Here is a 21,305-nt window from a genome sequence, read left to right on the forward strand (position 1 = left end):
TTCTATTTTTAGTAGAGACTGGATTCCACCATGTTGGCCAGGCTGGTCTCAAACTCCTGACCTCAGGTGATTCACCTGCCTCAGCCTCCCAAAGTGCTGGGATTACAGGCACAAGCCACCGTGCCCAGCCTATGTATGTCTATGTTATTTAAATGTAATATTGTTCCATCTCCAGATGGTATTATTAGCAATAATACATATATATGTACAATATACAAATATATTATATATATATAATTTAAATTCTCACCAAAAGGGTATAAATGTGTTAGTATCCCTGTAAAGCAGCTAACCACCTGGAATTATTATTTATTTCCTCATTCTTCATTTGCTGGGAAGAAATGGTATTTTGCTTTAATTTGACTTAACTGGAGTTATATTATATTGAATTTTAGCTAAAGTGCACAGTCTTTTAATACACACCATGAGTGAAAGAAAAGACATTTAAAGTTGACAGGGAAGGTTTCACAAAAGGGTAGGTTAGACTAGGAATGGAAGGATTTTAGACTGTTGGTCAAGAGGGAGGTCCTTCAATTTCTCCCCAATTCTCCTAAAAATGCTCTTTTCTTATTTTCTCACCTTTCAATTTTGATTTGTTTCCTAGGCTTATCTTATGTAATTAATTAATAAAAATGCATTCCCTTTTTATTTTTCAAATTCTTTGCACCATTATTGACTCATATCAGGTTTTATTAATTTATCCTATCAGACATTTCTTCAGCCATTCATCCGTCGTCCATCCACCCATCTGCTATCCATCTAACAGATAATTATTCACTGTCTGCTTGGTTTTTAGGTGCTTAATTACAAGCCACAGATACAAAAGTGAAGATGACACTCTCCCTCCCTCTACCCTCGAGACTCACAAGGCCGTGGAGTAGCTTGTCTTTAAAAAGCCAACGACGGGCCGGGTGCAGTGGGTCATGCCTGTAATCACAGCATTTTGGGAGGCCAAGGTGGCCGGATCACCTGAGGTCAGGAGTTTGAGACCAGCCTGGCCAACATGGTGAAACCTCATCTGTAGTAAAAATACAAAAATTAGCTGGGCATGGTGGTGCATGCCTGTAGTACCAGCTGCTTGGGAGGCTGGGGCAGGAGAATGGCTTGAACCCGGGAGACGGAGGTTGCAGTGAGCCAAGACTGGGCGACAGAACAAGACTCTGCCTCAAAAAAAAAAAAAAAAAAAAAAAAAAAAGCCGACTACGACTTCTGGTTTTAACTGAGACATTTAAAGAGCTTAGAAGCTGTCACTCTCATCCTTTTGACAAAAGAAAACTGAACAAGCTGAAAACCAACTCTTTTTCCTGGACCATTCAGAGAAGTGAAGTTGTAGGACAAACCTCCATTCCAAAATCTGCACAGACAGGCTCATCCAGAGACATCACCAAGATCTACTTACTGGGAGCAGAAGCTTTTGGATCCACAAACTGATAGAAAAATGAAAATAGCTCTTCTGACAAAGAACTTGAGACTCAGTGTGAACTAACTTGACAGTGAGGAACTCGAGGGGCTCATAGCGTTGGTGGGGAACGGGGAACATGCCTTCATGAGCTACACTTCCAGAAATCCCACCAGATGCTCATGGGGAAGATCCAAGAAAGATCCCTCATGGCTCTGGCAGAGGAGGGAAAAGTAATCATTGCCAAAAATGCCCAGAGCCCTCTCTATAACCAGGCCTCTACCCCAAAGGAAAGACATCGTCAGACATTATTCTCACCAGGGAAAGGGCATTTCTCCAACTACAGTCCCCACTAGGCTTTGTCTGTCACCTAAGGGAGGAGACAAAGCAAACAACATTCACAGGGGCAGAGCTTCTACCAAATAGTTTGGAAAAGCTACAGCTGGGAAAGGAAGATGGTGGTGGGAGACAGGGGATCTACACCACTAGGGAACACTTGCAAAGGTCACAGCTCCAAGAGACAGACTCTGAAATGCTGAGATTTCATTGAAATATTATATCATTCTCTCATTCCCTAACAACTATCCACCATACCTACAGGCTATGGTATAGTAACATTACAGCTGAAAGAGCTGTTAAGACACAAACATTCTCTGAGGTGAAATACTTACAGGAGCTCAAAGTCACAGAGGAATAAAAATAAAAGCACTAGAGGAATTTGAAGCTTCTATCATTTATAACCACAGCAAACATTAAGCACGGTCCAAGCACTAAACCATAAATTAGCACACTAAAGGCCTGAGTTCCCATTACCTAATACAACATGTTCAGCTTTCTTTCCTTTCTCTCTCTCTTTTTCTTTCTTTCTTTCTTTTTTTTTTTTTTTGAGATGGGGGTTTCACTCTGTTGCCCAGGTTGGAGTGCAGTAGTGTGATCATGGCTCACTGCAGCCTCGACCTCCCAGGCCCAAGCAATCCTCCCAACTCAGCCTTCTGAGTAGCTGAGACCACAGGCACGTGCAACCACACTTGGCTAACTTTTTTATTTGTACAGATGGGGTCTCACCACATTGCCCAGTCTGGTCTTGAACTCCTGGGGTTGAGCTATCTGCCTGCCTTGGCCTACCAAAGTGCTGGGATTAGAGGCATGAGCCACTCTACCCAGCCATGTTCAGCTTTCAATGTAAAATTATAAGGCAGGCAAAAAAGTAAGAAAAACACAGTGTGAAGAGGCAAAACAATCATGAGAACCAAATTCGAATATGACACAGAAATTGGAATTATCAGACAGGAAGTTTAAAGTAATTGTAATTAATATGTTAAGGACTCTAATAGAAGAAGTACAAAACCTGGAAGAGTAGATGAATTATGTAAGCAGAAAGGTTCTAAGGAAGATATTCTAAGCAAGAATCAAAATGAAATGTTAGAAATGGTACTAAAAAAGAGATAAAGAATACCTTGCTGGGCTCATTAGCAGGCTGCACAACTCTAAGGAAAGAATCAGTGAGCTTGAAGATTAGCAAATAGAAACCTAAAGAACTGAAATTCGAAGAAAAAAATAACAAGGAAAACAAAAAGAACAACAACAACAAAAGCACCTAAAAACTGTGGGACAGTATTTAAAAGTATAGCGTAACATAACTGGAATACCAGGAGGAGAACACAGACAGCGCAGCGAAGAAATATTGAAATGATAATGGCTGAGAACTTTCCAAAATTAATAACAAATGCCACACCACACTCAAAGAGAAAGAAAAGTAAATAACAAAAAAACCTAAATCTACACATATCTTATTCTAACTGCAGAAAATCAATGAAAATATTCTTCAAAAAAGCCAGAAAAATATCCTTACCTATAGAGAAACAAAAATATGAATGACAGTGCACTTCTCATCAGAAACTATGCAGGCAAAAAAGAGAATGCAGTGAAATACGTAAAGTGTTGAAGGAAGAAAACCCACTAACCTAGAATTATACATCAAGTGAAATTACCCTTCAAAAGTAGAGGAGAAATAAATAGTTTCTCAGACAAACAACAACTGAAAGAATACATCACCAGTGGGCTTGCCTTGCAAGAAATGTAACAAAGAAGTTCTTCACAGAGAAAAAAAAATAACATAAACCACAAACTTGTATATACATAAAGAAAGAAAGAACATCAGGGAAGAAATAAACATAAAACAAAATCTCTTATTTTTCTTATTGTTAGTTCATCTAAAATATAACTATTTGTTTAATAGCAGTAACAGAGTATGAGGTGATTATAAAATATGGATAAGTGAAATGAACAACAGCAGTGTTGTAAAGGAAGAAAGGGATGAATTGGGAATATTCTGTTACAAGGTACCTATATGGCATATGAAACAGTATAGTGTAATTTGAACATGGAGTTAGATTAATTAAAATGTATATTGTAAACTCTAGAACAGCTGCTAAAAACTTGAAAAAATAAGTACAATTGATATGCTAAGAGAAGAGACAAAATGAAATTATTTAAACTGCTCAATTAAAACCAGAGTTGGCTGAAAAAGAAGGGGGGAAAAGACACAAATGAACAAATGCAATGGACAAAATGCATGTTTTGTCCAAATGCATTGCAATACAATGAATAAAATACATACAAATATGTAATAAGAATCCACATATATCAATAATCGCCTTAAATATAATGGTCTAAATACACCAATTGAAAAGCAGAGATTATCCAAGTGGATTAAAAGGAAAAAGACCTGACTATACATGTGTATAATAAACTAACTTTAAAGACTCATATATGTTAAAAGACGGAGGAAAAGAGTGAAAAAGAGATATCATGTCCACACTAATCAAAATCTTTTGAAATAGTATCTAATACAGAAGCAATATTAAGTTTAGGCAAGGCAGACTTCATAACAAGCAAGGTTAACAGGGACAATGGAAAGCATTATCTAAAAAGATCAATTCTTCAACAATAAACTGATTACAAAGATCAGTTTTCTATTACAATCCTAAATGTGTAAGCACTTAACAACAGAGTGATAAAATACATAAGGCAAAACTAGATAGAACTGAAAGGAAAAATAAACTCATTATTAAAGTTACAAACTTCAACACCACTCTTATTAATTGACAGACCAAATAAGCAGCAGAAAATCCAGCAGTCAGAATATAGTTGACCTGAAAAGTACTATCAATTACTTGATATAAATTGACATTTATATAATGTTCTAGCCAACAACAGCAGAGTAACATTATTCTAAAGCATACATGAAATATTAATAAAAATCAAACACATCTTGTGTCATAAAATAGATCTTAACCAATCTAAAAGAACAGAAATCAGACAAAGTATATTCTCAGATGCAAAGGAGTTAAACTAGAAATCAATAAAAGAAAGGTAGTTGGAAAGTCTCCAACTATTTGGAAATTAAACAACATAATCTTTAATAACCCGTAGGTCAAAGAAAATGTCTAAAGAGAAACTGAAAATTATTTTTAACTAAATTAATATGTAAATGCTGTTGATCAAAACAGGTGGACTGCAGCAAAGACAGTGGTTAAAGGAAATTCACATCATTATTAAGCATTAATGCATTTATTAGAAGAAAGATATAAAATTAATAACCTAAGATTATATGCTAGCAATATTAGAACTTAGAGAAAGAAGAGCAATTTAAACCTAGAGTAATCAGAAAAAAAGAAATAATAAAATTACATCAGAAATCAATAAAATTGAGAATAGGAAAACGACAGAGAAAAATCAACAAAATTAAAAGCTGGTTCTTGTCAAAGGTCAACAAAATGGACAAATCTTTGCCCAGGCGAACCATGGGAAAAAGAAAGAAAACTCAAATTACCAATATCAGAAATTAGAGAGTAGTCATCATTAAGGATCCATATAATTAAAAAATAATAAAGGAACACCAAGAGCAATACTATGCCCATAAATTTGATAACTTAGATAAAAAATGAACAAATTACTTCAAAGACACAAACCATCAAAACTTACATAAGATGAAATGGGTAGCCTGAATAGTTCTATTTCTAGTAAATTATTGATTGAACCAATAATTAATAACTTCCCCCTCAAAAAAGCAATAGGCCCAGATAATTTTACTGGTGAATCTATCAAACATTTAGGGAAGAGACGATTCCATTTCTCCACAATGTCTTCCAGAAAATTGAAGCAGAGGTATCCCTTCCTAGCTTACTCTAGAGACAGCATTAACTTAATACTAAAGCCAGATAAATACACTACAAGAAAGAAAAATGACAGACCATTTTTTCTCATTGACAGAAACAAAAGTCCTTAACATATTACCAAATGGAATTTAACAGTTAATAAAAAGAATTATCCATCACAACCAAATGGACTTATTCCACATATGCAAGCCTGATACAGCATTTGAAAATCAATTACTGTAATTCATCATAGGACAAGCTAAAGGTGAAAATTTATATGATCATATCAATTTGTGCAAAGAAATCAGTTGACAAAATCCAAAACTCATTCATGTAAAAGAAAAAAAAAACTCTTAGCAATCTAGGATCAGAGGAGAACTTTCTCAACTTGATGAAAACATCTACAAAAACACTACAGCTAACATCATTACTAATGGTAGAAACTGAACAGTTTCTCTCTAACATCAGAAATAAGGCAAGAGTGTCCTCTTTCATCCTTCATTTCAACATTGTATTAGAAGCTCTAGTTAGTTAAATAAGGCAAAGAAAAAATTTTATACACATTGGAAAAGAAGAAATAGTTAAAATTGCATTTGTTTGTAGATGACATAATTGTCTATGTAGAAAATCCCAAAGAATCTACAAAAACACTCCTGAAATTTAAAAGGTAGAATATCAAGTTTATAGGATATGAGCTCAATAAATAAAAGTTAATTGCTCTTTTATTTACCAAAAATCAACAACTGGAACTTGAATTTAACAATGCCATTCACAATAGCAGCAAAATTGGAAATAGTGATAAATCTAACAAAATATATACAAAATCTGTGAGAAAACCTACATAACACTGATTAAAGAAATAAAAGATTTAAAATGGAGAGAGTCCATGTTCATGGACTGGAGTGCTCAATGTTTTAAATATGCCAATTCATCACAACTAAACAACTGCGCTGTAGATTCAACGCTATACCAGTCCAAATCACAGAAAGCTATTTTATATATACTGAAAAAATGACTGTGGAATGCATATAAAAGGAAAAAGATCCAGAATAACCAACATAATAATGAAGGATAAAAACAAAGTTGGCTTTGGGAGGCCGAGGCAGGCGGATCACGAGGTTAGGAGATTGAGACCATCCTGGCTAACACGGTGAAACCTCGTCTCTACTAACAATACAAAAAATTAGCCAGGCGTGGTGTCCGGCACGTATAGTCTCAGCTCCTAGGAGGCTGAGGCAGGAGAATGGCGTGAACCCGGGAGGCAGAACTTGCAGTGAGCCGAGATCGCGCCACCGCACTCCAGCCTGGGCGGTGGAGAGACTCCATCTCAAAAAAAAAAAAAACCAACAAACAAAAAACCAAATTTGGAATATCCACACTGATTTCAAAACTTAGTTTAAGGCTGTGGTAATCAAGACATTGAGTTCTGGCGAAAGAACAGATAAATATATAAGTAGAACAGAATAGAGAGTCCAGGGACAGACCCACAAAGTCAATTGATCTTAGACAAAAGAGCAGAAACAATTCAGTAGAAAAAGGACAGTGTTTTCTATCAGTATTTGTTGTTGTAATGAAACATAACCAATTGTTATGTAAAAAAGAAAACCCGACCCTACACACAGGACTTATTAGTTTTCACAATAATTAACTCAAATTGTACTACAGACCTAAATGCAAAATGCAAAACCAGAACCCTACTAGAAGAAAACATAGGAGGGAATCTCTCTGACCTTGTAGCCCACGATGGGTTGTTAGGTATTGCACTGAAATCACTAGTGCAACATGACCTTACATACCATGATGAGTTTTTAGAGATAGCACTAAGATTTAGAATTACCAGTATTACAAAATGAATCTTTATACATATGTATTTCATTCTTACCGGAACAGTGGAAACACTTGCACAAAAGCTAACACAATTGTCTTCATTTGACTTGATGCACACACTTTCTACCTTTGGCTCCCTGATGAGTAAGCAAGGGCTGGAAACAAAAGCAACAATGGGTTGCCCTATCTGCCTTTCCTGGAGAAGAGAAGCAGGAGCCAACTCGAAGAGTTCCCAACGGCCAAAGATCAAATCATTTCAGAAAAAAAAAATTGAACTAAGTAATTTTATACTTTGAGACTATATCTCAAAATACTAAAAAAAAACCCCACAAAACAAAACAAACAAACAAAAAAACTATCATGGGTTCATGCTGACGTAAATAAATTTGAATACATAGATAGAAACATCTTCCCTGCGAAGAATTCCAAATAATTTATGTAGATACTTCACCCTGAATGAGGCGGAGCGTAACACTCCAGTCCTTCAGTGGGGGCCACATTTAGTAACTGTTTTTCCAAAAAGTGTACCATGACAAAGGGAAACATATGAGTCACTTTACGATATATTCTCCATCGACAGCGGTGTCATGTTTATAGTGTACACACTTAAATGTATATTATTAACTGGAAGAAGCCACTCTAAAAAGCCTGTGAAGTGTATGACTCCATTTACATGACACTCTGAAAAACGTAAAAAGAGATGGTAAAAGGATCCATGGTTTTCTGATGTGATGACAATAGCACTTTACCTCTGTGATTTTCCTCCCCCAAACCCATAACTTCAGTCTAGTCAGTAGAAGAAAAAAAAAAACGTTAAACAAATCCTAATTCGGGGCATTTTACAAAATAACCAAGTCGTACTCTTCAAAACAGTCAAGGCCATCAAAAACAAGAAAAGTTTGAGGAACTGTCATAGTCTAGAGGACCAGAAGAAGTGTGATGGTTAATATTAAGTGTCACCTTGATTGGATTGAAGGATGCCAAATATTGTTCCTGAGTGTGTCTGTGACGGTGTTGCCAGAGGAGATTCACATTTGAGGCAGTGGACTGGGAGAGGTCGACCACCCTCAATCTGGGAGGGCACCATCCAATCGGCTGCTAGTGCTGCTAGAAAAAGCAGGTGGAAGAAGGTGGAAGAGCAGACTTGCTGAGTCTTCCGGCCTCCATCTTTCTCCCACACCGGATGCTTCCTGCCCTCAAACATCAGACTCCAAATTCTTCAGCTTTTGGACTCTTGGACTTACCCCAGTGCTTTGCTAGGGGCTCTCAGGTCTTCGGCCACAGACTGAGGGCTGCACTGTCAGCTTCCCTACTTTTGAGGCTTTGGGACTCCGACTGAGCCACTACTGGCTTCCTTGCTCCTCAGCTTGCAGATGGCTTATGGTGAAACTTCACCTTGTGATCGTGTGAGTCCATTCTCCTTAATAGACTCCCTTTCATATATACATCTTGCTATTAGTCCTGTCCCTCTAGAGAACCCTGGATAATACAAGAGGCATGACAACTAAATCTAATGTGATGTCTTAGATGGAACCCTGGGACAGAAAAAAGACATTGGGGTGAAAATAAAGGAAATCAGAAAGTATTGACTTCAGTTAATATTAATGTATGTTAACTTCTTTAATATTAACTGACTTAGCTAATATTAATATTAACCAGTACCACTATTGGTTAATTGGTTGTGACAAGTATATCGTACTAATGTAAGATATCCAATAATGAGGGAAACTGGGGGGTGGGATATATGGAAACTTTTTGTACTATTTTGTGATTTTTCTGTAAGTATAAACTATTCTAAAATAAGATTTTTTTAAAGAGCAAATTACAATGAAAAAATCACTCTACTGCATAACCTGTAATGAAGATCTGTGCAGCACCTCAAAGAAACACATAGGATGAAGAAGCCAGAGATGATTTCACAGACCCGGTGACCCTTCTTCTCATGGAGACTTGAAGAATGAGCAGGAGTCCAACGAGGAAGAAGGCACTGAAAGGCAGAAGAAGGCACACAAAGGCCCCTAGGCATGTGGTGGCTGGGCACCCCTGATGAAGAGCAGTTCATCTGGCAGAACGACAAGTTGGGAAAGCCTCAGGCTGGAGAAGGATGCAGGGCTGTGTCCTTCCTGAAAGTCCTTATTGGTATTTGTTCCTCTGAGAAGGTGAAATTTTTGTGCCAGTTTAAGTGGGAAAGTGGCAAAACAATAAGCGCCTCATTCATCTCTGCTGTGTCTCAGATACTATGTTAGATTTTTCAGCTTTGCTATCTTTGATCATTATAAAGGATCCTTGTATTTACAAGGTTAGAGTTTGTTCTTTAGGAGATCATTCTCCAAATCTGAAGACTAGATTGAAAGGCAGCAAGGCCGGAGGCTCTTTGTGGAAGTAACTGACACATCTTTTCACTGCTTCTTGTCTGTTGCCTTTAGTCAGTGTGCTTGAAAATAATTTCAACTGCTCCATGTCATGGAATTAGATATGCTTCGATTAGTCTCTACTTTCTGTTTTTTTTTTTTTTTAGACGGAGTCTCGCTCTGTCACCCAGGCTGGAGTGCAGTGGCCGTGGATCTCGGCTCACTGCAAGCTCCGCCTCCTGGGTTCAAGCCATTCTCCTGCCTCAGCCTCCCGAGTAGCTGGGACTACAGGTGCCCGCCACCTCGCCTGGCTAGTTTCTTTTATTTTTAAGTAGAGATGGGGTTTCACCGTGTTAGCCAGGATGGTCTCGATCTCCTGACCTTGTGATCCGCCTGTCTCGGCCTCCCAAAGTGCTGGGATTACAGGCTTCAGCCACCGCGCCCGGCCTTAGTCTCTGCTTTCTTGCCTTCATCCAACTCACTCCTTAGTGATGCTCCGCAGGACGACTTTTATTCTTCCTCTGTAAAGAAGCCGCTCCTCTGAACTCACCTCCCCCAAGCCCTGCCTTTACATGATGTATACAAGTTCTTCCAGTCAAACTGGATCCCGTAGTGACCTGGAGCAGGTAGCACTCTCCCCTGGACCTTTCCTTTAACATTTATGTATAGGTAAAAAGGCCTCCTTCTTGCTTTTCTTCACTGGGTATAATTCTGTCCAATTCCCTGGGTCACCCAAATACAGCCCTCCCTCCTGAGACCTTTTCTGACCTTCTAGAGCAATCTCTCCCTCCAATTAGCCCCAAATGCCTGATATCTTTAACTGGAGCTAACTGTGTGTTGTTACTAGTCTTTCCTATTCTTTTCACAAAGATCTCGAAAGACAGGCAGGCACTCTGCTTAAGCTCTGTTTCCCTGGCCATGCACACTTTACACCTGGTACAAGCAGAACGTATCATTTGAACTGAAAATAAAGTAAGAAACAGTTAATTAAACTTTAAAAGAAAACACGTATTTCAGAGTGGTTCTTCGATACTTATAATAAATGTTCACTTTGCTTTGATACCGGATATGACTAAAGTTTGTTTTATTTGGACTGGTGTATTACTTTTGACTCCTGAATTAAAAGAATCAATGCCTTGATTTAAGCTGTGCAGCTAATAGTAGCTCTGAGAATAAACAAGAGGAAAATACAGCCATGCATCTCGTGCATGAGAGATGCATCTTAGGTGATTTCATCATTGTGCGAACTTCATGGAGTATACTTACACAAACCTAGATGGCACAGCCTACTACACACCTAGACTAGACAGTATAGCCTATTACTCCAAGACTACAAAGTGTGCAGCATGTGACTGTACCGAATGCTGTAGGCAACTGTAACACAATGGTATTTGTGTATCTCAACATATCTAAACATAGAAAATGTAATGCATTACTCTACACCATTATGATAGTTACAAAATCACTAGGCACTAGGAAATTTTCAGCTCCATTATAATCTCAGTGCCTGGGCCACTGTCATACGTGCTGTCCACTGCTGATCGAAACATTGTTACGGGATACATAACTATACATAATTTGTATGTACAAATTTTAAATTTATTTTCTATTTTAAAAAGGACACTGTTCACCATAACATCTTGATAATTTATTAAATTGCAAATACATAAGAGGATAAACAATTTCAAATGTCATCTTCTTTATTTTTAATTAATACCTAGTGACAGCATAAACATTATTTCAACCTACCAGTCCATATTTTAAAATACAAGTTCACACTTAAATACATTTGGAGTGAAAAATGTCTAAAACAGCCAGGGCATGGTGGCTCACACCTGCAATCCCAGTACTTTGGGAGGCTGAGGTGGGCAGATCACCTGAGGTCAGGAATTTGAGACCAGCCTGGCCAACATGATGAAACCTCATCTCTACTAAAAATACAAAAATTAGCTGGGTGTGGTGGCACGTGCCTGCAGTCCCAGTCACTACTTAGGCTGAGGCTTGAGCCTGGGAGGTGAAGATTGCAGTGAGCTGACATCACATCACAGCCCTCCTGCCTGGGCGAAAGAGTGAGTGAGACTCCATACCACCTTCAACCACCTCTCCCAAAAAAAAGTCTAAAATATTGATTTGCTTTTCTTCTTCTTCCTTTTTTTTTTTTTTTTTTTTTTTTTTTGTTGTTGTTGTTTGGGTTCTTTTTGAGACAGGGTCTTGCTTTGTCACCCAGGCTGGAGTTCAGTGGTACAATCATGGCTCACTCCTGGGCTCAAGCCATCCTCCCACCTCAGCCTCCCAAGTGTCCGGGTCTACAGGGCACAGCACCATGCCCAGCTAATTTTTGTATTTTTTTGTAGAGATAGGGTTTCACCATGTCACAGGCTGGTCTTGAAGTCCTGAGCTCAAGTGATCTGCCTGCCTCAGCCTTCCAAAGTGCTGGGATTATAGGCGTGAGCCACTGTGCCTGGGCTGTTCTTTTTTTTTTTTCAGGAGTTTTTGAATCTAACTTTAAAAGCCAAGTGAAAAGCTCAGAAAACATATGAAGCCTGAGTGAGACTCACAGAACTTGAGTCCTTACCCAACCTACTTAGATGACATTCCTTAACGTATGCACAGTCCCCTAATTCTGCCCATGAAAAGCATGCTGCATTTCCTCACAGCTGAAAACACTTTTAAAAGAAAGGAACTATAATAAATTCTGAAAGTGGAAACTTAATTTATAAAAGCAATAAAGCTTGAGACCTAACTTTGTGGGAAAAATAATGCAGGTATCTTTTTTCACATTGAAAATGTTACTAATGAACTTCAGTCTGATTACAAAGCTATCTGAATGAAATCGCATGCCAAGTGCAATTATGAATATAGATAAGTTGGATACCAGAATCTGCTTTAATTAAATAAAATTATGAAAGTGGGATAAAAGGACAAAAGCTCTGAAAAACAAATGGTTGATTCCAGAAATTTTAATTCAGATAATCACTAAGACAGGTAATTATTTGGATCATTTAGTTCTTATTGATTAAAATGGTAAAAGTAACAAAAATGATCTGTAAAGTAGTGCATATAAATGTAGCCAATTAGGACAAAAAAGAGCAAAATTGCTGGAAGATTATAATGGCATCAAAAAAATTAAAATATCACCATTTCTTTCAGCTAAACATTAAGCAATGGTAGATAAAGGCATCAAAAAAATTAAAATATCACCATTTCTTTCAGCTAAACATTAAGCAATGGTAGAAAAACATATTATAACCGAGAAATGAGTTTCACATCAATATTTTACTTCCTTTTTTAATCTCCTCTGCCACCACCTCCTCCTTATCAGATAATCCAAACTGATGTCATGCACGGGTGCTAGTTTGTACATATGGATGAATAACATCAACGTATCCACCTTAAGTAAAATAATCTATTATCAGGGAGCTCAGTTGAGCTTTAATGGGGTCTTTAGAAATTTACTATTAATACGTGCGTGTTTATTTTCACTTATGTCAAATGCAAATTGCTTTTCAAATTACTGAGGTGCCAAAATATAACAGAAACGGACCAGAAACGTGTGAAGCAATTTGCTACGTATTGTCGTACTCCAGCTAACTTTGAATTTCTAACAATCCCTGTGAGGTCTACAATGGCAATGCATAATGGGTAATGCAGAATGGCTTAAATGGCATTTGGCATTGAACTGGTATCTTTCTGAAGAAAACAGTTTATAGGAAGAAGAACATTTTCAAGGACATTAAAAGACAGCAGAGAGTTCCAAATTCAGAAGTTTTATCAATATTGATTCTGAGATTCCACATTCTATCTTTAATTGATGACTATATTGTCCAAAACTTTACACTTTATGCAAGCTCAGAGAGAAAAAGAGAGAAGAAAGTGAGTAAGGGAGAGAAAAAGGAAGAAAGGAAGGGAGGGAGGAAGGAAAAAAAAGAGAGAGAAGAAAGAGAGAAAGAGAAGAAAATAATCTGCCCTTAATTTTGCTACCTTCCTAAGTACGACCTTATTGCAATTTGCTCCCTTCCTTTTGAGTTCATGCTTCATGAAAGAGTATTACACACGTATGTCCCTTACTTTCAACTCCCAACCCCTTCCTAACTCACCGTACTTGTCTTCTTCCGGCAGAAGTCTACTGAATCTGTTCTCTCAAAGGTCACCAATGACTTCCTAGTAGAAAAATTCTACCACTTCCCCACTCTCTCCCAGTCTTCTCTGCTTAAGCTCTGGCGAATCTCCCTTCCTGGAGCCCTCTATTTGGCTGCTGTCATGCTCTGTCTACTCTGCTATCCTTCTCTCTGGCTCCCGACCTACTTTTCCCTACCTTCTGACTCCTGCTCTCTATGGTTAAAAGTCTCTTAAAAATCTATCTCTGCTGTAGCTTCCCCCTTCCTTTGTTTCTTTCTATATTCTTTCTTCCTTGGCAAGTTCATCTAATGTAAAAGGTCTGCCACCAAATGTGTACTTCAGTCATAATTTATTCAATGTATGGGAGAACAAAACCCACTAGACAAGGTGCCAGCTCTGTCTATAAGAAGTCAGTAGTCTATTTAATAGGTGAAACTGGCAAATCAATAGACACTTAACTACACAGTCTAATAATTTCAACAGGGGAAAAATGCAGTGTGTTCCAGAAACACATTAAAGGAAGATCCGATCTAATCTTGGGAGCTCAGGGAGGTTTCCTGGAGGAGTTGATATTTAATTCAAGTTCTAAGTAAAAAGACAAGAGTATGAAGCAAGAGAAGTTTTCAAGCAAAGAAAGCAGCATATGCAAATTATTGAGATTAGGGATATAATGTCATCTGAGAAACCACCATCAGTTGGGTGGGTTGAAGACACAGCATAGGTTGAAAAGTGATCTGAGCAGATGCAATGATATAAATATGGTTATATCAAAAAGGGTTTTAAATTTAAGCTAAAACATTTGTTTGAACTTTATTCTGAGGACAATGGGGGGATCTATTAGTTATTGAACTTCAGAAGAGACATGATTAGATCTGAGTTTTGGAAAAATCATTATAGATGCAGTGAAATGAATTTACTGGTGTGGGACAAGAGGAAAAGGAATATGAGGTAGAAAACAGTAGCAGTTCCCAGTGAGATGTGTCGATGGTTGGAATGAGGAGTGAGATAGTGGGAGTAGAGAGAGGTGAACAGATCTGATATTTTGGAGGCAAAGTCTGCACAGATTTGGAGATAGAAGAATTTAGTCCATTTAGATTTGTTCAATCTATGAGATGCCCATGAAACATCCAAGTAGAGATCTGTAGCAGACAAGACAGTTGGCCAGGGGCTCAGAAGAGAGTCCAGAGGTATATTTGTAGTGGTTATCAGACCAACAGTGGGCAAAATAAGGAAGTGCACAAACTGTGAAGAGCCAAGAAATACGAAATCCCATGCCTGGGTCTTTAAAACCCTGAAAGTTAAGAGGCAAATAGAGAAATCTGTGAAAGGTACTAAGATGGAGGGTGGTGAACTTATTGCACAACAGAGAATAGAGTAATGGAAGTTAAAAAGGAGTGAAAAATGCTGCAGTGAGGCCACATTGAGGACTGAGAAGTAATCACTGAATTTAGCAACAATAAGAATATCAGTGATCACAGCAAATAAGGTTTCAGTGTATAAGTGGGGGATACACACCACATTCCAGTGAACTGAGAAATAAACGTGAGAGAGAGGAATTAGAGACGATAAATGCAGCTGAGTTTGTGAACACAGGAGGGACACAGGAGAATAGCTAGCATGGATCATGAATCAGTGTAAGAGTTTATTATGATGGGAGAGAACTGTGGTGAGTAAGCCTGTACAGATATGGCTGGTGAAGATATAAAAGTGAAATAAGAATGAAATGCTGGGCATGGTGACTCACGCCTGTAATCCCGCACTTTGGGAGGCCAAAGTGGGTGGATCACTTGAGGTCAGGAGTTTGTGACCAGCCTGGCCAACATGGTGAAACCCCATCTCTATTAAAAATACAAAAAAAAAAAAAAAAATTAGCTGGGAGTGGTAGCAGGTACCTGTAATCCCAGCTACTCGGGAGGCTGAGGCAGGAGAATCACTTGAACCCAGGAGGTGGAGGTTGCAGTGAGCTGAGATCGTGCCACTGCACTCCAGCCTGGGCGACAGAGCCAAGACTCCATCTCAAACAAACAAACATAAAAAGTGAAAAATAAGGAATTACATGCTGGGTGTGGTGGCTCATGCCCGTAATCCCAGCACTTTGGGAGGCTGACGCAGGAGGATGGCTTAAGCCCAGGAGTTTGAGATCAGCCTGGGCAACATGGTGAAATCCCATATCTACAGAAAATACAAAAATTAGCCAGGCATAGTGGTGTGTGCCTGTGGTCCTAGTTACTCAGGAGGCCGAGGTGGGAGGATCACTTGAGCCCAGGAGTTTAGGGCTGCAGTGAGCTGTGATTGTGCCACTGTACTTCAGCCTAGGTTATAGAGCGAGATCCTGTCTCAAAACGAAAGTAAAAATAAAAAGGGATGAAACAATACTGAGGTGGGTGGTGAGAGGATGGGGTAAGAAGCACAGGGAAGCTCAACACAGACAGCAAGAGAAGCAAGAATGGGTGCACAAAGAGTCAAAGTATATTTGTAAAGTGGCGCGAGTTAAAACATTAGAGAGACATTTCCTCCTTGCTTTCTATTTCCCCTGAAAGATTATGGTCTGATGTCGAGAATGACTGAGAATGTAGCATGCTAGTAGAGGAAGTGGAGAAAGCTTTGAATAATCATCCCACTAAATAGGAGATAGATCCAATTACAGAAAGGATTGCCAGGAAGTCAGGAAGGCCTGATTGAGGTTGGGAACTATGACACCTTGGTAGCAAAAATTTATAGGATTGAGTGACTTTTCAACAGCGACGTGCACAATTTCAATAGACACAGGAATACAATAAGATTGATCCAGGATCAGAAACTCTCTTGGTGGATGCACTGGGAAACCAAGATTCAAGGAAGTTGAGAGCATTTGTGAGTGGTAGTGTCTGATCGTTTTTGCTGTTGGCGTAATGATTTCTTTGGTGTCCCTCTTGCCCGTAAGAGGGACAGTGATGTGTTTATTAATCATCACTGCACCTCCAGTGCAAGGATGGGGACATTTCGTGTGTGCATTAACAATTTATTAAACGCGTGACAGTCCTATCTGCAAACCTGATTTATTTTGTTACTATTTTATCACTCTATCATCTTGCAGAGAATTTCTAGATTATTTACCTCGTGACCAACCAAAAAGTGCATTTTATTCGAACTTAAGGCAAAACATTTTGACATCAGAGATGAAGAAATATCAAATCTATTTTTTAAAGAGGTCATGAAAAGAACATCTCTTTGTCTTTCCTGACACTCCATTTATATTAAATACATTTTCCTTTCAGACACTTGTTCTGTTCTCTTGGGTAAGTGTCATGTGTGGTTTAAACCCGGGGCTCTTCCTTCTTTGTGGAATTTTGTCAGATACGTTGATGGTGACTAATTAGACGTTTCAACTTCAAACAAGTTAATGTTTCAACTTCAAGTTGAAAAGATTATTGCATTGAACTGTACTCTTTACCTCTGCTTCTCTCAAGAAAATGTTTATAGCCCTATTTTCTTATTCTCATATGTTTGCTTCTTAACTCTTTAATGATGTGATGTCACTGCCTCTCAATCAACTCTCTCCTAGGCCTCTACTGTCCTGATTAATTGCAGAATATAATTCCACAGAGGCCCCGTTATGATGCTGGAGAATTTTCACATAATTTGTATGACAGAGTCTAAGTAATACGCATGTTTCTGTCCCATCCTTTATTTTGAAATTTTGCACCTCCCTGCCAATTTGCTTGCATCTTTTTCTCTGACTTTGCAGGCTTGAAATTGATTATTTGGTAACATGCCTTACCTTCCAGGTATAGAAGTGTCCCCAACCACACAACATTATTTGACTTTTAGTAGTAGGTCCTTAAGACATGTCCCCAGTATTTCCTTAGAGCGAGTGCTCATGTAAAGCGAATGAATATTTGACAAAACCTGCAGGAGACACAGGTGGAGAGTGAACAAGGCTCACAAGTGGCTACCATCAGCCCTTCCTTCCAGGCAGCGGTGTGGAGGGGCCGTCTGCTGCCACACACTTCACTGTTTGCTCCCGTTTCTCTTGTACAGGGCTTGGTGGGACAGCAGGGGTGTGATGACATGATTCCCAGTGACAGAAATCTTAGCTCCTGTTGGCTCTAGGCTGGACGGACAAGACACTGGATAAAAATTCTTTTGATAATTTGTTTCCATTTACAGTACCACATCAGTGACCAAAAATTTATTAGGCTGCTCTTGGACATCTGTTAGTAAATCAGGCACATTCATCAAATGTGAGGCCCCAGATCGGAGCTGGAAAGCATTAACACAACACAGCAAATGTTCACGAAAAGGTAAGGCAGTGGAAATTTACCCATTGTAGAGGGAGGAGGTGCTTTCTGTCCTTAATGGCTGTTCATTGCATACCAGACTGAGCAGCAGTCTCTCAGTGGAACAATTCCGGGATTTACGTGATGCAACCACCTACCATCTCTGTCTTTCCTCTTACTTTTCACAGGCATGAACCTGTCATTCTAGAAACACTAACCTACTCATTCTCCCTAAACTATTTAAAAAAAAAGTCTAGAAATGCTATTTTTCTAAGCTGGAAGTAAATGATCTACCTTGAATTGTGATTAAAAAAAGATTATCTGCAGGATGTCATGACACTTTACAATGGCTTAAATTTTTGAAAAACTTAGGGGAAAAAAATCAAAGTGTAACCGAAAGCAGTTGTTTCAGTTAATGTGATATTATTTTAGGTTTAGAGATAAATTTCCAATGGAAGAATTTGTCTCTTTATGATTTGCATAAATTCTTGCTATGGCCTCGCTGTTCCTTTGCTTGGGTTTTCCAGAACACCACACCATTTCAGTCAACAAATGATGGTTTGTTTCTAATGGGAGCTACTATTTGCTCATAAAACTCATTTTCCATGGAACAAAAGCAGCCTCTTTAGGCTGATTCAGAACCTTTAGAACATTTTCCTGTAGTTGGGCAACCACTCTCCTTGCTTTTACTTAGAAAAAAAATAGATTAATTGAAACCTGTGGATAATAGCTTTGGGAAGTTTCATTTTCTATTTGTAACTAAACATTTTCTGTGTCATGAAGGGTCATGGAAACCTAGGGTTTTTCACTTTACGGTAAACCTCCACTTATAGCTTAAAACTATAAATGTGGAAATATCTCATATATTGTTAAGTAAAATATGCAAGATAAAACAATCTATTTTTTTGATGTTAATTTTCTCTTTGTTAGGTGTGTTCAATTCAACAGTATTTATTGGTTACCCAGTATGTGTGAAACAGTATGTAGGGGTTAGAGACAAAACAAAGAACAAAGTCCTTCTACCTATAAAGCTCATATTCTAGTGAATATGTGGCTCAGACTTTGGGAAATGTCCTGAAGTCAGACCATGTTGTGTCAGTGTGGAACAGCTCATGCCCCTGTCACCAGGGGTGGTGTTTGTCGTGTCAAGATATCCTTGGAAGTGGTCAGTCTTAAAATGTACTGGGAGTAGGCCAATCTGAGAGTCGGATATGAGACTTTAGAAAGTGTGGCTAAGAGTAAAATGAAGACAGCGTTTACTTTTTTTCTTCGACTAGGAGTCAACTGAGCCCAGACTCTGGGCCTAAATATACCTAGACGATTTTAGTGATATTGGCCACTGTCCTGAGACATGAGAAGAGCCTCAGAGAAGTAGCTTCTAAAAGACGTAAGGATAGATCTGATCTGGGAAAGGGTCATAGTTATCCTGTGTGCTGTGTTTTTCTTCTTCTATCCCTGGTGCTCAACAAAACCTTGTGAAAAGTTAAGAGTCTGAGAGATCACAGGGTATGTCTGTGAAGTGGTACATAACTGCATAATATCCTGGGCACAAGCAGTGCCCTTGGCTAGGGTCAAAGTGATTGTGCCAAGTATGGGCCTCACAGGCCAGTGGGGGCAAAAGAGACATGAGATACTGGTTCACGAGAGGTCCAAGAAAACGATCACATATGGGGAGCAGAAAAGACACTGAGTGGGGCTCGTTCCAGTGATAAAGCCAGAGTGGGCTCAGACCTTCAAAGAAGACTATAGAGACAGATGTGCTAGAATTTTAGCTATGGCTATCTCAGAGAGCTTTTTATGAGTGCTTTTTATTGTTTTCTTTTTATTTTTCATGTTTCCCAAATTACCTATATTGAAGTTATTGCTTTTAAAGAATCCAAAATGTTTTAAGGAAAATGTGTGCATTATAAGTAACTACGGGTGCGCCCAAGATGGCCGAACAGGAACAGCTCCAGCCTCCAGCTCCCAGCGTGAGCGACATAGAAGATGGGTGGTTTCTGCATTTTCAACTGAGGTACTGGGTTCATCTCACTGGGCGTGTCGGACAGTTGGCGCTGGTCCGTGGGTGCAGCCCGACCAGTGAGAGCTGAAGCAGGGCGAGGCATTGCCTCACCTGGGAAGCACAAGGGGGAAGGGAATTCCTTTTCCTAGCCAAAGGAAACTGAGACACACAACACCTGGAAAATCGGGTAACTCCCACCCTAATACTGTGCTTTACCAAGGGTCTTAGCAAATGGCACACTAGGAGATTATATCCCACACCTGGCCCAGGGGGTCCCACGCCCACGGAGCCTCCCTCATTGCTAGCACAGCAGTCTGAGATCTAACTGCAAGGCAGCATCAAGGTTGGGGGAGGGGCACCCGCCATTGCTGAGGCTTAAGTAGGTAAACAAAGCTGCTGGGAAGCTCGAATTGGGTGCAGCCCACCGCAGCTCAATGAGGCTGGCCTGCCTCTGTAGACTCCTCCTCTGGGGACAGCACATAGCTAAACAAAAAGCAGCAGAAACCCTGGCAGAGGTAAATGCCCCTGTCTGACAGCCTTGAAGAGAGCAGTGGATCTCCCAGCACAGAGGTTGAGATCTGAGAACGGACAGACTGCCTGCTCAAGTGGGTCCCTGACCCCTGAGTAGCCTAACTGGGAGACATCCCCCAGTAGGTGCAGACCGACACCTCATACCTCACACGGTGGGGTACATCCCTGAGACGAAGCTTCCAGAGCAAGAATCAGACAGCAACACTTACTGTTCAGCAATATTCTATCTTCTGCAGCCTCCGCTGCTGATACCCAGGCAAACAGGGTCTGGAGTGGACCTCAAGCAAACTCCAACAGACCTACAGCTGGGGGTCCTGACTGTTAGAAGGAAAACTAACAAACAGAAAGGACACCCACACCAAAACCCCATCAGTACATCACCATCATCAAAGACCAAGGGCAGATAAAACCACAAAGATGGGGAAAAAGCAGTGCAGTAAAGCTGGAAATTCAAAAAATCAGAGCGCATCTCCCCCTCCAAAGGAATGCAGCTCATCGCCAGCAACGGAACAAAGCTGGACAGAGAATGACTTTGATGAGTCGAGAGAAAGCGGCTTCAGTCGATCAAACTTCTCAGGGCTAAAGGAGGAACTACATAACCAGCGCAAAGAAACTAAAAACCTTGAAAAAAGAATGGATGAATGGATAACTAGAATA

At 39.4% G+C, this 21,305-nt stretch overlaps 1 protein-coding gene and 1 long non-coding RNA gene across 5 annotated transcripts in view; one reads left to right on the top strand and one right to left on the bottom strand.

The window, feature by feature from the left end:
• LOC126942925 (uncharacterized) overlaps nucleotides 1-9,158 on the top strand; it is a 29,182-nt gene extending 20,024 nt beyond the window's left edge. Inside the window, exon 3 of the long non-coding RNA XR_007721656.1 lies at nucleotides 797-9,158. This is a non-coding gene — a long non-coding RNA (uncharacterized LOC126942925). The remainder of the gene's footprint in view (nucleotides 1-796) is intronic.
• The window catches only part of RGS7 (regulator of G protein signaling 7), a 569,955-nt gene that overhangs the window by 163,415 nt on the left and 385,235 nt on the right, over nucleotides 1-21,305 (bottom strand). The window lies entirely within an intron of this gene.

Source organism: Macaca thibetana, chromosome 1, assembly GCF_024542745.1.
Source record: "Macaca thibetana thibetana isolate TM-01 chromosome 1, ASM2454274v1, whole genome shotgun sequence".
Lineage (NCBI taxonomy): Eukaryota > Metazoa > Chordata > Mammalia > Primates > Cercopithecidae > Macaca > Macaca thibetana.